Source organism: Schistocerca gregaria, chromosome 3 (genome assembly GCF_023897955.1).
Source record: "Schistocerca gregaria isolate iqSchGreg1 chromosome 3, iqSchGreg1.2, whole genome shotgun sequence".
NCBI lineage: Eukaryota > Metazoa > Arthropoda > Insecta > Orthoptera > Acrididae > Schistocerca > Schistocerca gregaria.
In genome coordinates, this window is record NC_064922.1 from 524816021 (window position 1) to 524831050 (window position 15030).

The 15030-nt window shown below is 40.4% G+C and overlaps 1 protein-coding gene across 1 annotated transcript in view; it reads left to right on the plus strand.

Moving 5' to 3' along the window:
* Window positions 1–15030, plus strand: part of LOC126353992 (dynein axonemal assembly factor 11) — a 214485-nt gene that overhangs the window by 112443 nt on the left and 87012 nt on the right. The window lies entirely within an intron of this gene.

Sequence of the window (15030 nt, forward strand, 5' to 3'; positions counted from 1 at the left end):
ATACTAAATTGGCGATTCCTTGATGCCTCAGAACATGTCCTACCAACCGATCCCTTCTTCTAGTCAAGTTGTGCCACAAACTTCTATTCTCCCCAATCCCATTCAGTACCTCCTCATTAGTTATGTGATCTACCCATAAAATTTCAGCATACTTCTGTAGCACCACATTTCGAAAGCTTCTCTTCTCTTCTTGTCCAAACTATTTATCGTCCATGTTTCACTTCCATACATGGCTACACTCCATACAAATACTTTCAGAAATGACTTCCTGACACTTAACTCTATAATCGATGTTAACAATTTTATCTTCTTCAGAAATGCTTTCCTCCCCATTGCCAGTCTACATTTTATATCCTCTCTACTTCGACCATCATCAGTTATTTTGCTCCCCAAATAGCAAAACCCATCTACTACTTTAAGTGTCTCGTTTCCTAATCTAATTCCCTCAGCATCACCTGACTTGATTCGACTACATTCCATCATCCTTGTTTTGCTTTTGTTGATGTTCATCGTATATCCTTCTTTCAAGACACTATCCATTCTGTTCAACTGCTTTTCCAAGTCCTTTGCTGTCTATGACAGAATTACAATGTCATCAGTGAACCTCAAAGTTTTTATTTCTTCTCCATGGATTTTAATACCTACTCTAAATTTTTCTTTTGTTGCCCTCACTGCTTGCTCAATATAGAGATTGAATAACATCGGGGAGAAGCTACAACCCTGTTTCACTCTCTCCCCAACTACTGCTTCCCTTTCATGTCTCTCGACTCTTATAACTGCCATCTGGTTTCTGTACAAATTGTAAATAGTCTTTTGCTCCCTGTATTTTACCCGTGTGACCTACAGAATTTGAAAGAGTTTATTCCAGTCAACATTGTCAAAAGCATTCTCTAAGTCTACAAATACTAGAAACTTAGGTTTGCCTTTCCTTAATCTAGCTTCTAAAATGAGTCGTAGGGTCAGTATTGCCTCATGTGTTCCAACATTTCTATGGAATCCAAACTAATCTTCCCCAAGGTCAGCTTCTACTAGTTTTTCCATTCGTCTGTAAAGAATTTGCGTTAGTATTTTGCAGCTGTGACTTATTAAACTGATAGTTCGGTAATTTCCACATCTGTCAACACCTGCTTTCTTTGGGATTGAAATTATTATATTCTTCTTGAAGTCTAGATGGTAGAGTTTTGTCATGACTGGCTCTTCCAAGGCCGTCAGTAGTTCTAATGGAATGTTGTCTACTCCGGGGGCCTTGTTTCGGCTCAGGTCTTTCAGTGCTCTGTCAAACTCTTCACGCAGTATCGTATCTCCCATTTCGTCTTCATCTACATCCTCTTCCATTTCCATAATATTGTCCTCAATTACACCACCCTTGTATAAACCTTCTATATACTCCTTCCACCTTACTGCCTTCCCTTCTTTGCTTAGAACTGGGTTGCCATCTGAGCTCTTGATATTCATACACATGGTTCTCTTCTCTCCAAAGGTCTTTTTAATTTTGCTGTAGGCAGTATTTATCTTACCCCTAGTGAGATAAGCTTCCACATCCTTACATTTGTACTCTAGCCATCCCTGCTTAGCCATTTTGCACTTCCTGTCGATCTCATTTTTGAGACGTTTGTATTCCTTTTTGCCTGTTTCATTTACTGCATTTTTATATTTTCTCCTTTCATCAATTAAATTCAATATTTCTTCTGTTACCCAAGGATTTCTAGCAGCCCTCGTCTTTTTACCTACTTTATCCTCTGCTGCCTTCACTACTTCATCCCTCAGAGCTACCCATTCTTCTTCTACTGTGTTTCTTTCCCCCATTCCTGTCAATTGTTCTCTTATGCTCTCCTTGAAACTCTGTACAACCTCTGGTTCTTTCAGCTTATCCAGATCCCATGTCCTTAAATTCCCACCTTTTTGCAGTTTCTTCAGTTTTCATCTACAGGTCATAACCAACAGATTGTGGTCAGAGTCCACATCTGCCCCTGGAAATGTCCTACAATTTAAAACCGGGCTCCTAAATCTCTGTCTTACCATTATATAATCTATCTGAAACCTGTCAGTATCTCCAGGCTTCATCCATGTATACAACCTTCTTATATGATTCTTGAACCAAGTGTTAGCTATGGTTAAGTTGTGCTCTGTGCAAAATTCTATCGGGTGGCTTCCTCTTTTATTTCTTACCCCCAATCCATATTCACCTACTACGTTTCCTTCTCTACCTTTTCCTACTACCAAATTCCAGTCACCCATGACTATTAAATTTTTGTGTGCCTTCACTATCTGAATAATTTCTTTTATTTCATCATACATTTCTTCAATTTCTTCGTCATCTGCAGAGCTAGTTGGCATATAAACCTGTACTACTGTAGTAGGCGTGGTCTTCATGTCTATCTTGGCCACAATAATGCCTTCACTATGCTGTTTGTAGTAGCTGTCCTGCACTGCTATTTTTTTATTCATTATTAAACCTATTCCTGCGATACCCCTATTTGATATTGTATTTATAACCCTGTATTCGCCTGACCAAACGTCTTGTTCCTCCTGCCACTGAACTTCTCTAATTCCCACTATATCTAACTTCAACCTATCCATTTCCCTTTTTAAATTTCTAACCTATCTGCCTGATTAAGGGATCTGATATTCCATGCTCCGATCCGCAGAACGCCAGTTTTCTTTTTCCTGATAACGACATCCTCTTGAGTAGTCCCTGCCCGGAGATCCAAATGGGGGACTATTTTAGCTCTGGAATATTTTACCCGAGAGGATGCCATCATCATTTAACCATACAGAAAAGCTGCATGCCCTCGGGAAAAATTACGGGCTGTAGTTTCCCCTAGCTTTCAGCCATTCACAGTACCAGCACAGCAAGGCTGTTTTGGTTAGTGTTTCAAGGCCAGATCAGTCAATCATCCCCTGCAACTACTGAAAATGCTGCTGCCCCTCTTCAGGAACCACACGTTTGTCTGGCCTCTCAACAGATACCCCTCTGTTGTGGTTGCAGCTACGGTATGGCTATGTGTATCGCTGAGGCACCAAGCCTCACCACCAATGGCAAGGTCCATGGTTCATTGGGGGTGGAAAGAGTTATTCCCAAAATATTATACCATATGGCATAAACAAATGAAAATAAGTAAAGTAGACTACTTTTTGTGTCAAACTATCTCTTACTTCAGATACTGTCCTGGTAGCTAAAATGGGGGCAGTAAGTCTTTGAACAAGATCCTCAATGTGGGCCTTCCACAACAATTTACTATCTGCTTTCTTGCAGCGCCAATGCCTTCTGCTAGCACCGCATGCTTCTCTGAAGATTTCACTGCTAGGAAGGGGAAATTTTCACTCACTCTCTCTCTCTCTCTCTCTCTCTCTCTCTCTCTCTCTCTCTCTCTCTCTCTCTTCTTATTTAAAAATATGCTACTTGTGGAATATCATTCAATGCACCAGAACATATTTATTTCCACTTTGTACAAAAAAACAACTAAACTTTATGGCATAAGCCCACACATTACCGGGTACCCAAGATCAGTTAATTACACATTTTAGAACACAAATAATACATAAGCTTTTATCGTGGCTGACTATCCACGTCCAGTCACGTACTCTCAACAGCAGTTCAACGTCTACTACACAGTCACTATTTCGAGTCACTCCATTTGTTTTTCAACAACACAAAGCTACATTACTCTTTGCAACTGGCCACGGAGCTTCCGGGGCACCAGCACCGATGAATTATCTCCCTTCCAGTTTCACCTGCACAAACAATAAATGGGTGCAGTTTCCCATGCTCATCCTTACACCCTGCTTTAAAATAACATGTTTTTGAAATGGCTGGAACACAAGTGTCTTCAGACTTTCGTAAAATTCTGGGGGCACTACATATCCCTCCCCTTAGCTCAAACACTCGTTATTTTGCACACAACGTATATTTTAATAATTTTTTTCTTAACACTTATCTTGTTACTTTGTACTACATAAAAACATGAGATACAAAAACTCTCTTCCCTCTCTGGTATTTCATTAAGCTGTTGGTAATATCTTTCATAGACATAATAGTATGATAAACTAATAGTACAACAAGTATTAGCTATTTCCAATGGATTTATCTACTCTTGCTTCCAGGATTGAGCCAAAATAAATCCCTCCCTTCTCTGAAAAAAATAATTGTTGTGCTGGGGGTTTTCTCTTTTTTCTATCTCCTTGCACAGGACCCGTCTTTTCAATTAAAAAAAAATTTAGAATTCAAATTTACCAGGAGAAACTTTCCACTGCAATCTCAGGTCACTATACCACCCTTTCCCTTTGGATTCCAATCTACGTAATGGTTGATACTATGAATATATACTATGAATATATACTATACTATGAAAACATCTTCTTCCTCATCCTTGGGTAGGTACGCCCCTTCCATTTATACTAAACTATGGTACAGGTCAATTCCCTTTTTAGTGCCCCTGCCCGCACAGTATAGGTCAGCCTCCTCTGGGTCTGCCTACCTGCCTCTCTTTTCATCTATATTGGATGCGCCCTCCCTGTCTTCGTCCCCCAGTGGCATCAATGGATGCATCAAGTAGCTCATCAGTTGGCCTCACGAAGTTGAGTGCAACCCATACCAGTCCTCCCACCAAGGAAATGTCCCTGTCAGTACTGGAAATTGAACCTGGGTCCTCCGCATTTCAATCGACTAAGCTTACCATTTGGCTATGCACGCAGACTACATATTCTATTGAGCTACTTATTTTGTTTGTAGTATGATGACAAATTCTATATCATTGTGAGATGATCCCTGGATGAATGAATAAATAAATCAGTAAACACTCACACACTTACATAGCTTTACAGATTTGGTACACAATATGGTGAAAATCATGACACACTCCTGAATGTGCTCTCTGGGATGTCTGTCTATGTGTCTTACGGTACAGAAAGAATGAATAATGTGTGTACATCAGATATATTTTTCCATTACAACGATTCATTGAAGAGAATCATGTGAAAGTGACATTGAATCGGGCTCACAGTTCACTCTCCATCAGAGAGATTTCATAGGATTTAGATGTGACCAAGTCCACTATTAGCAATATTACTGTATAATGGAAACATCACTTTAGTAACTGCAAAAAATTAACCGATTGGTACTGCTGAACTCTTAACATGTGCTGTCTGAACCACTTGTCGAACAGTCTTGCTAACTATTGCAAAGGATTAAACTCACAGCTCAGGTACAGCAGATAGACAGCAGCTCATGTACAAAGGAGAGTGAAAATTCCTTATTATCTCGGTTATGTTGTTCCTAAGTAGCATTAATTATGATAATACCACACAATGTTGCTTAAAAATACACAAACAATGCTATATTGGTCTATAAGCACTGAAGAAATGTTTTTATAAAGCAATAGATAATGTTACTTGATGCATCACTCAATACGTTGGTATGGACCTTCTGGATGCCTACTGGATGGTATTTATCTGAATTATTTGTGGTGACGGGGAAATTTCATAGAGATAAAGGATCAGTTATGCCCCATAAAATGGGTTTATGCTTCACTGAAACCTAAGAAAAGTAAAAGAAATAAAGTTTGTGAAACAAGGCTAAAAAATGGTGTTACCTGTAGTTAATAACATTCCAGGACTTATTTTTTTATCTGGGCTCTGATAATTAGATTTTAAATGCTAGCATGTTTATCACATTGATAATAAACTTGAAACTGGATCTGTTCTGTGTCAACTTAATAAATGCTCTTGTAGTCAATGATTTTACTGACACCATAATAGAAAGGTGCTTATATTTCTGATATCAATCTATTGTAGAATTGTGAAATTTGTTTTATGCTTTGCATGCTATGACTTTTACAAGGACTGGAAGTAGACCATCACCAGAAATAAATTGTGCACAAATAGGCAGTTAGACGATCTTTGTTCAGTTGCATGGCCAGTGAGCAATCATGAGAAACTGTAAAATATGTAGGGCTATGCATCCAAAGCAACTTAAAGTGGAATAAGCACATAAAATCAGTTCTTGGAAAAACAATGCCAAACCAAGATTTGTGCTGAGAATTGTAAGAAAATGTTATTCATCCTTGGATGAAGTAGCTTATGAATCTTTTATTCAGCTAATTCTTGAGTATTTCTTGCCGATCCGGGACCCTAACCAGGCAGAATCAACAGAGGAGATTAAGTCCAAGAGTGAAGTGTTTCATTATGTTGTTTAGTAAGTTTGAGAGTATCACGCAGATGCTCATAAATCTTCAGTGGCAGACATTATAATAGAGAAGTTGTGTATCATGGAGAGGTTTACTATTAAATTGAAGGGTGGCTGCTCCAAGAAGCGTCAGGCAACATATTATAACTTCCTGCCACATACAACTAACAACATGACAATAATGAGAAAAAAAAAATCAAAGACATTCAAGCTCCAATGGAGGCGTGCCAGCTGTGGTCTTTTGTAGTCAGGTTCAATGATCACCTGCAAAACATGAGCAGAACAGCAAGTTACATATTTAGTATTTTCTTAGTGGTGCTGGGATGGGCAGGATGTGTGCATGCTCCGCATGGGTGCAGGAGGAGCTGACCACAGTTTTCAAACAGCTGAAGGCAATTTTAGCTACGGCCCCCAGGCTTCTGCTTTGGCATTTAGTGGTGGCAGAGCAAGTGGTGTTTTGCATGGGACACCTCAGGTGTGACTTGTTTCACCCACAGGCTCTGCAGCTGAGGCAGCTTCCAGTGGACAAGACACAGGGAATCTGCTGTCACTGCAGGGTAAGAGGCGGGTGGTAACACATTTGTGGTGCTCTAGGTGGAGGGCCAATGTGGAGGCCATTCCTACAGCAGCATGCTAGGAGGCACATGGAGGAAGGATTTGCTATTTCTGGGAGCTCCAATGTTAGGCATGTTATGGAGCATCTTAGCAAACTAGTTCAGGGCTGGGAAGGGAGCCAATGTGCACTTAGCATGTATTCTGAGAGGGGCCTCAGTCGAGATATGGAGGAGGTCTTGCGTGCGGCTATCGGCATGCAGGGTGCAATCATCTGCAAGTTGTGGCTCACATCAGCACCAATAACACCTGCCACTTGGGTTCTTAGGACATCCTCAATTCACACAGGTGGCTGGCAGAAGTTATGATGGCTGCTAGTCTTGCAGATGGGGTGCAAGCAGAGCTCATAATTTGCAGCATTGTTCTCAGTACTGATCAGGGTCTCAACCAAATGCATTGTCCACTCTTTGATGGCTGTGGCTGCAGTTTTCTGGACCTGTGTTATCAGGTGGAGATTTGTAGAACTCCCCTAGACAGGTCAAGGGTGTATTACACAAAGGAAGCAGCTGCTCAGGTAGCAGAGTGCTTGTGGAGTGCACACGGAGTTTTTTAGGTGAAGCATTGGTTTGAAGTAATATGATGAACACTCACCAGTTGACATGCTGCTAGTGAAATTGGGCTGCATTCAGAGTAAAGAAATTTTGACGGTCCAAAATATTATCAGTAAATTGTCAAAATATTCATAAGAAAGTTCCTGGTTTTACTGCCCTCCAGGAAACTGGCCACACTCAAATTATTTCCAGGAGCAAGAGCTGGCTGAAACCCTAAGTAGAAAGCTCTGAAATATTTAGTGCATCATGAAATGTATATCAGGACGACAGATTAGACACCATAGGAGGCAGAGTGTTCATTGGAGCCGACAAATATATCGTCCCTAATGACATCAATTTTGAGTGTGACTGTGAATGAAGTGCCGTCATTTGACTGTCACAGACTTCCGTGTGGAGGACGTAGTAATAGGAATCCCTGGCATCAAGAAGCAACTGAAAGAGTTGAAAACAAATAAGTTTCCAGGTCTGTATAGAATACCAATTCAGTTTTACAAAGAGTTGTCTGTGGCATTTGCCACTTTCTTAGACTGCATTTATTGTGAATCTCTCAACTGGCACAAAGTCCCAGATGACTGGGGAAGAGTGCAGGTGACTCTTGTATATAAAAATGGTAAAAGAACTGACCATCAAAATTGCAGACCAGTATTCTTAACATCAGTTTGCTGCAAAATTCTTGAACATATTCTGATTTCAAATATAATAAATTTTGTAGTGATGAAAAAGATTATTCCCAAGAATCAACACAGTTTTAGAAAGCACTGCTCATGTGAAACTCAGCTTGCCCTTTCATTGCATGATATTTTACAAGCCACAGTTGAAGGGCAACAGGTAGATTCCATATTCCTAGATTTCTGTAAAGCGTTTGATGTGGTGCCCCACTGTAACTGTTAATGAAGGTACGATCATACAGAATAGTTTTTCCAGATATGTGAGTAGCTCAAAGCTTGTTAAGTTATAGGATGCAGTAGGTTGTCCTGAATGATTAATGTTCATCAGAGACAAGGGTATCATCATGAATGCCCCAGGGAAGTGGGATAGGATCATAAATGATCTATGGCTTATTCTTTATAAACATACATACATTATCTGATGGTCAGGGTGAAGAGCAATCTGCTGCTGTTTGCTGATGATGCTGTGGTGTGCAGAAAGGTGTTGTCATTTAGTGACTGTAGGAAGAGACAAGACGACTTTGACAACATTTCTTGTTGCTGTGATAATGGCAGCTAACTCTAAATGTAGAAAAATGTATGTTAATTCAGATGTGGTGCAATAGCATAATGCTTGAATACAGTGTTAATACTATGCTCCTTGACATAATCAGATTAATTAAATATTTAGGTGTAAAATTATAAAGCAATATGAAATGTAATGAGCCTGTAGAGACTGTATTGAGAAGGGTGAATGGTCAACTTCAGTTTATTGGGAGAGTTTTAGGAAAATGTGGTTCATTTGAAAAGGAGACCACATATAGTACACTAGTGCTACCCATTCTTAGGTACTGCTCAAGTGTTTAGGATCTCCAGCAAGTCAAATTAAAGGAAGATATTGGAGCTGATAGATTTGTTAATGGTGGGTTTTATCAACATGCAAATATTATGGAGATGTTCCAGGAGCTCAAATGGCAATCCCTGGAGGGGAGGAGGCATTCTTTTTGAGGAATGCTATTGAGAAAATTTAGAGAAATGGTATTTGAAACCATGTCTGGCCCTGCTCTGCACCGTAGCTAAGACTCATAGAAATCTGTGATTAACAGGTCTGAATGGTCCCCTTGTTATTGTCATCAGTGGAAAATCAGGCTTTACTACCACTAAAGACAACACAGGGAGGAGCTACTATTGAGCTGCCAATAGGATCTGGTCTGACAGAGGAATAATGTCAGCAAGTGATAGCCATTCTGTGCCAGTTTTTGGATACATTCAAATCAGGAGTGGAGTAAGGACAGACCAAGTGGCCTATGCTAAAACACCATATCAACACGGGGTCATTTACCAATTAGTCATCACCGATATATAGTGTCACCAGCTGAACTATGGGTAATCTGAGAGGAAGTAGAGAAGATGCTGAGAGGAAGTAGAGAAGATGCTGCAAAATGACATTATTGAATCTGCAGAGAGTCCTTGATCCTCTTCTGTGGTTCTTGTGAAGGAGAAGGATGGCACATGCCATTTCTGCATTGACTGCTGATGACTAGACAAAATCACAAAAAAAGATGTGTACCCATCTCTGTCCAGTAATGGCACATTAGACTAATTGGCGGCGGGAACAAAGTATTTCTCAGGTACGGAAATGCAGGCAGACTGCTGTTGAATTGATGTTGATGAGGCTGACCAGTAAAAGACTGCCTTCATAATTCCTGATGGCCTGTAGGAGTTTGACGTTATGCTGTTTCGATTTTGTATCACTCCAGCCACCTTAAAACATATGACATACACCCAATTTGTCTCCTTAAATGGTTGCTGCATCTTTTGTAAATGGATTACATTGTTGTTTCTTCAAAGATATTTGAAGAACATCTAAGCCATTTGAAAATTGTGTTCAGACGGGAAATCCCTACCTGAATCCAAAATTGTGCCTCTTAGTCACCCAAGAAATAAAAATATAGGGGCACCTAGTGAATGGCAATGGAATTGGGCTCGGTTCAGAGAAAGTAAGAGCACTCACAGATTTTCTACCTCCTTGACATATTCATGATGTGACAATTTTTTTCAGAATGTGCTCATACTACCTTTGATTTGTAACGGACTTCCGCATCAAGGTACATCCCTTGCAAGAACTACTCCAAGGAGAAGCCAAATTATCCTGGAATAAGGCATAAGAAAGATCTTTCCTGGTCCCAACCAAAGAATAATTCCATTTAATTAATGGAGTATTGTACAAGAGGAACCATGAGCCAATGGGATGGAAATGGTTGCTCATCATTCCAGCTCATCTATGGCCAGCTAACCTGAAATATTTCCACAATACTTCAACATCTGGTTACCTGGGATTTGCAAAGACTCTAGGCAGGCTCAGACACAGGTATCACTGACCAGGTCTTTACTAATCCATTACATACTATGTTACACATTGTAAGGAATGCAAGGGATGGGAGCATGTGCCACAGTTACCTCCGGTGTATTTGGTAACAATCTAGCCTGCAGAGCACCATTCCACCTAACTGGAATCAACCTCTTAGGGAGGTTTTTCATGTTGACAAATGGGAATCAATGGATAATAGTCTGCACTGACCACTTCGCCCACTGTGCAGTCATTTAAGCTGTGCGAAATAATGAAGCTCTGGAAATGGCAAAGTCTCTTGCAGAAGTCATCATTTTGAAGCATGGAGCATCTTGTGTGTCTCTGATCATGGGAAAGTTTTCCAAATGAGACAAGTATCAGAAGTTATTTCACTTTGTGACATCACCAACACCAATCACAACCTGCCTGCCATCCACAGCCAAATGGCCTCACACAATGCTTTAATGAGACTGTTGTGGAAAGCTCTTGATGTACATTGATGTCGTACAGAGAGAGTGAGAAGTGATACTATCTCTCGTGACATTTGCATGCAACACAGCGAAATGATACACTACAGGCTTCCCACTATTCTTCCTGCTCCATGATGGCGATGCCAAAATGACAATGAATATGCTGCCCCCATTTCAACTTTGTTGGGCTTTTTATGCCTGTTTGGAAAGTAGGACTGTCAGAAAGGTTTCTAAAGCACTAGTTTGGGCCATATTGTATCCTTTGTTGCTCGTTGGACATCACATATGACCTCAAGTTGTTATGACCCTTCATTAAGAAGACAAAAGTGCAAAGAAGTCGTCCACGACTTCTGCATGAAGCCAGAAGTACTGATTGACGAGTGGACTGTAACTGTGGGGGGTCGGATGCGGGGAAGCGAGGGACGTCGAGCATGTCTCACGTGTCCCCCGATCAGTCCACTGCTGTGCCTACCCCAGGTACTGCCTGCACTGAGGTTGATCCCTCACCTGTGGTTGATTGGGAGATCGGTCTGAAGTCTGCTAGGCAGCAAAAAACTTTCCAAGGGGCCGATTGTAGGGCCTCCCCGGTTAATTTGATGAACAGGTTTCGGGCATTATCTGTGGCTGACGATGTCTCTGAGCTGGATGCAGTTGTCCACCCTGTTCCAGAGGAAGCTCCTCAACGCACAAGGTCCGGGCATTCACAGAGAGTGGGTTTGCTGGTAGTTGGTAGCTCCAATGTGAGGTGCATAATTGGGCCCCTTAGGAATGTGGCTGCCAAGGAGGGGAAGAAAGCCAGTGTGCACTCTGAGTGCATACCAGGGGGAGTCATTCCAGATGTGAAAGGATGCTTCTGGATGCCATGAAGAGTACAGGGTGCAGCCAACTGCAGGTGTGTCACTTTGGATCAGAGGAGATTCTCCCTGGTTTCAGGCAGCTAGTGGAAATGGTAAAGACAGCCAGTCTTGCTTGCAAGATTAAGGCATAGCTCATCATCTGCAGCATCGTCAATAAAACCAGCTGTAATCCTTTGGTGTGGAGCCGAATAGAGGGTCTGAATCAGAGGCTCAGGTGGTTTTCTGACCATGTAGGCTGCAGATTCCTAGACTTGCACCATCGGGTGGAGGGTTTCCGGGGTCCGCTTAATAGGTCAGGAGTCCACTACACACAGGAAGCAGCTACATGGGTAGCGGGTGCTGTGTGGAAGGAACTCGGCAGTTTTTTAGGTTAGAGGGTCTCAGGGAACCACAGAAAGGGCATCTGTCTAAAAGGGGACAGGTAAAACACAGTAAGTTAGCTGCTGAAACGATCAGTATTGTAGTTGTAAATTGTCATAGCTTTGTTGGGAAAGAACCAGAGCTCCAAGCCCTAATAGAAAGCACTGAAGCTCAAATAGTTATAGGTACAGGAAGCTGGCTATAGCTGGAAATAAGTTCAGCTGAAACTTTTTCACTAGATCTAACAGTGTTCAGAAAAGATAGATTAAATACAATTGGTGGTGGAGTATTTATTGCTGTCAGAAGTAGTTTGCCTCGTACCAACATTGAAGTAGATAGCTCCTGCGAAATAGTATGAGTAGAGGCTGTACTTGAAAATTGGACTAAACTATTAATTGGATCATTTTATGCCCCCCCCCCCCCCTGACTCAGAAGATTTAGTTGCTTAACAGTTCAAAGAAAACTTGAGTCTCATTTAAAATAGGTACCCCACTCAGTTATAGTCAGTGGTGATTTCAATCCACCCTTGATATGCTGGAAAAATTATATGTTTAAAGCTGGCGGCAGACATAAAACATCATACAAAATTGTGTTGAATGCTTTCTTAGAAAATTATTTTGAACAATTAGTTCTTGAGCCCACTCAAAGCATAAATTATTTTGAAAGCATACTTGACCTCTTAGCAACAAATAATCCTGGACAAATAGTGAGTATTGTGATGAATACAGGGATTAGCAACCACGAGGCATTTGCTACTAGGCTGAATGTTGTAACACCTACAATCAAAAAGAAACACAAAATATATCTATTTAAAAAAGCTGACAAAAATGCTCTTAATGCCATTTTAAGAGAGTCTTCACTCCTTCCAGTCTGGTCATGTAAGCATAGAAAAGTTGTGGAATGATTTCAAAGAAATAGTATTGACAGCAGTTGAGAGATATATACCACATAAATTAATAAGTGATGGTACTGATCCCCCATGGTACACAAAACGCGTCAGATCGCTGTTGCAGAAGCAGTGAAAAAAGGATGCCAAATTTAAAAGAAAGCAAAATCCCCAAGACTGGCAAAATTTTATAGAAGTTTGAAATATAGTATATACTTCAACATGAGATGCTTTTAATAATTTCCATGATGAAACTCTGTCTCAAAATCTGGCAGAAAACCCAGAGAGATTCTGGTCATACATAAAGCACACCAGGGGCAAACGCAATCAATACCTCCAATGTGCGATAACAACAGTGAGGTCACTGATGACAGTGACACTGTAGCAGAGTTATTAAACATGGTTTTCCGAAACTCCTTCACCAAAGAAGACAAAGTAAATATTCCTGAATTCCAATCAAGAACAACTGCCAAGATGAGAAACACAGAAGTAGATATTATCGGTGTTGCAAAGCAGCATAAATCACTTAATAAATGCAAGGCTTCTGGTCCAGATTATATACCAGTCAGGTTCCTCTCAGAGTATGTTGATACAATAGCTACATATTTAGCAATTATGTACAACCACTTGCTCACAGGAAGATCCATATCTAAAGACTGGAAAATTGCTCAAGTCACACCAATACCCAAAAAAGGAAGTAGGAGTAAGCTGTTAAATTACAGTCCTATATCACTAACATTGATTTGCAGTAGGGTTCTGGAACATATACTATATTTAAACATTAAGAAGTATATCAAAGAAAACGATTTATTGACACAGAGTCAGCACAGATTCAGAAAATCTCATCCTTGCGATACACGACTAGCACTTTATACTCATGAAATAATGAGTGCTATCAACAGGGGGTGTCAAATTGATTCCATATTTTTAGATTTCTAGAAGTATTTCAACACCATTCCTCACAAGCATATTCTAACCAAACCGTGCGCCTACAGAATATCGCCTCAGTTGTGCGACTGGATTTGTGATTTCCTGTCAGAAAGGTCACAGTTTGTAATAATAGATGGAAAGTCATTGAGTAGAGCAGAAGTAAAATCCGGCATTCCCCAAGGAACTGCTATAGACCCTCTGTTATTTCTGACCTATATTAATGATATAGGAGACAATGTTAGTAGCCATCTTAGATTGTTTGCAGATGATGCTGTCATTTACTGTCTTGTAAAGTCATCAGATGTCCAAAACGAATTGCAAAATGATTTAAATGAGATATCTGTGTGGTGTGAGAAGTGGCAGTTGACCCTGAATAAAGAAAATGCGAAGTTATTCACATAAGTACTAATAGAAATCCACCAAATTTCGATTACACGATAAGTCACACAAGTGTGAAGGCTGTAAATTCAACAAAATACTTAGGGATTACAATTACAAATAACCTAAATTGGAACAATCAAATAGATAATTTTGCGGGTAAAGTAAACCAAAGAATTTGATTCTTTGGCAGAACACTTAGGTGCAACAGGTCTACTAAAGAGACTGCTTACACCACGCTTGTACACCTTGTTCTGGAGTATTGCTGTGCGGTGTAGGATCCACATCAGGTGGGACTGACAGATGACATTGAAAAAGTGCAAATAAGGGCAGCGTGTTTTGTATTATCACGAAATAGGGAAGATGGTGCCACAGAAATGATATGTGAATTGGAGTGGCAATCATTAAAACAAAGGTGTTTTTCGTTGCGACGGGATCTTCTCATGAAATTTCAATCACCAGTTTTCTCCTCTGATTGTGAAAACATTCTGTTGGCACCCACCAAAATAGGGAGAAATGATCATTGTGATAAAATAAGAGAAATCAGGGCTCACACAGAAAAATTTAAGTGTTTTTTTTTTCCACATGCCATTCGAGAGTGGAATGGTAGAGAGAGAGCTCGAAGCTAGTTCATTGAACCCTCTGCCAAGCACTTTATTGTGAATAACAGAGTAATCATGTAGATGTAGATGTAGATGAAATTCAAGAAAACTTAAGACTCACTTGGGCAGTCATGAAGCTTTGATGGGAGGGGCTACCTTTGGTGCTCGTCAGAGTGCAGAGGATGTAACATCATGATCAGAAT